The following is a 2588-nucleotide window of genomic DNA, read 5'->3' as shown; positions in this document are numbered from 1 at the left end:
TCATTCATAACATGAATCATAACCTTGAATTCATAATTCAAATTCAAGGTAGAGCTAAGAGTCAAGTCTTGAGAGTTTTTTCGAGTCATTTTAATAAGTCTTTTACAATCGTTTTAAACGTGTTTTACGACTTGAGCATTTGAGTTAGAGAAAGAGTAAAGTTGAGTTCATTTTCTTCAAAATTATATATGGGAACTAAGTATTCCCAAGAGCAAATGTTTTCACATTTAAGATGAGAGGAAACATCGATTTCTAAAAGAGCTTTTGTGATAGTTTTTTAGTACCATCTCTTTTAAGAGTAAGATTTTTTAGTAATAATCTCAAACCACAAAAAAGTTATGTTTTTAAAACATATGAGCTAGTTACATTTTGGGAGTAGTATTGAGCACCGATATGGGCACGAGTTCATATTACTCAAAGTTCTCATAAACCATAAACCATGTAGCCAACGTGGGTAGAAAGGGTCATACTTTTTAGATGATTCCTTAATGCTTTTTAGCATAGACTAGTGGATCCACTTAGTAGTAGGTTCTATACCCCGACAAAGTATAGGACGGCTTTGGTAGTGTGGGTTAGACGGTGTATCATCACATAACTCATAGTAATGGTTGTCGGTTAGAGAAACTCCCACAGAGATATTTTGTATTCTCATATACACAGAGATATTTTTATGTTTTATATAGGGAAAAATATTTGAAATATATCTGAACTTTGACCGAAATTGTTGTTACGATAACAAACTTTGGAAATGACCTTTTACCCCATGCACTATTTAATAGTGTATTTTAAAGGTATATATGTGCCCACGTGGACACATTACTATTTATAATTATGCAATATTTATGATGTCCACGTGGGCACATATATACCTTTAAAATACACTATTAAATAGTGCATGGGGTAAAAGGTCATTTCCAAAGTTTGTTATCGTAACAACAATTTCGGTCAAAGTTCAGATATATTTCAAATATTTTTCCCTATATAAAACATATTTCCTTTGTTTAAATTTATTTTTCCGATTTGACTTGAAATAAAGTTTTAAAAAATTTAAAAGTGATTTAAATTTTATGATCTTAAATTAAAAATATATTTCAATTAAAATATTGTATTATTTTTTTAAAAAATGTCATGTCAAAAGTATAACTTAAAATTACACCATTTTTAAAAAAAGATAATGTAATTTGAAAAGAGTAAAAACACGAAGCAAGAAAAAGCAAAAGAGTGAAAATATATATTAAAAGAAATGAATAGAGCCATAGCTTAAATTTCTTTGTTACTTTTATGTAGCTTCACGAGAGTAAAGAGATATAAAAAAAATTTGACCAATCTATGTACATATACGAGTTTATATTATAGATTCTTCTACTTAACTCTTTATTAATTGAACTCTTAAATTCAATAAAACACAATATATCAAGCCTCCTCTGATCATTGACTAGACTTATATGACGTTAAGAAGGTTGAGTTGGCGAGAGTACATGATTACACACTTGTTGAGGCAAAGTAAATATTATATTTAAATTTAAAAAAAAATTAAAATCATAAAATAATAAATGGAAAATAAAATAAAAAATAAGAATTTTCTTCTTCAGATGACGTGACAGAATGAGTAAAGTAATACAAAAAGAGATGAATTGTGATGTAACTTAAATTTGCTTTTTACTTTTTTAAAAAAGAAATAATTGAGGATAGGTGAAGGGGGAAATGGTGAGGGATTAAATTTGTTTTTTACTACCTCTCAAGTGATGTGATTTAAAGTGTATAATAGTATTCCTTCCGTCTCATAATAACTTACACTTTTTATTTTATATTAGATTTAAGAAATTATAAATAATATGATCAATTTGATTAATTTACCTTTTATTCATATTGATAGATATCAAGATAATTTATGATAAAATATGACATACATACTTCGTTTCTTATTTATATGTCACATTTTTATTTTGCGCTTGCATTAAGAAATAATTTAACTTTACCATTCTACTCTTATTTAATGTTTTCTTAAATCAACTTTATAATAATGATGAATATGTTATATTTCAAAAATTAAAATGCATTTGGATGACTATTTAAATTTTTGAGTTTATTTTTGGTAGAATAGTGAATAAAGAAAGTAGTTAATCAATGTATGAAGTACTCTCCCAATGAATATTAATTACTTGTAGATTTCCTAGGTTGGTCAAAGTATATATTTTCAAGACTAATTAACAACTCTATCAAGGGTATAATAGAAAAAATATGATAATTTATGCATTGATTTTATAAAATGACAAGTATTGTGGTCTAACTATTTATAGAAAGGAATGACATATACTGTCACACCCCTTTTCGCGCAAGGCTGGAAGGGTTTTTCCAATTTAAGTGACGTTATTGATTTAGGGATTATTTTTAATTTTCAGAGTCGCCACTTGGAATTGAGTTATGGTGTTCCAAGTCACCTTTTCGAATCCCTAATCAATAGGAAATGACTCTTTTAGTTTTGGTCTCCGAACTAGAAATTCGGGTAAGGAATTCTGTTGACCGAGGGGAAGGTATTAGGCATCCCTCGAGTTCCGTGGTTCTAGCACGGTCGCTTTTATTGACTT

Source organism: Solanum tuberosum, unplaced genomic scaffold (assembly GCF_000226075.1).
Source record: "Solanum tuberosum cultivar DM 1-3 516 R44 unplaced genomic scaffold, SolTub_3.0 scf00056, whole genome shotgun sequence".
Lineage (NCBI taxonomy): Eukaryota > Viridiplantae > Streptophyta > Magnoliopsida > Solanales > Solanaceae > Solanum > Solanum tuberosum.
Note: the sequence above shows the minus strand (reverse complement) of the source record.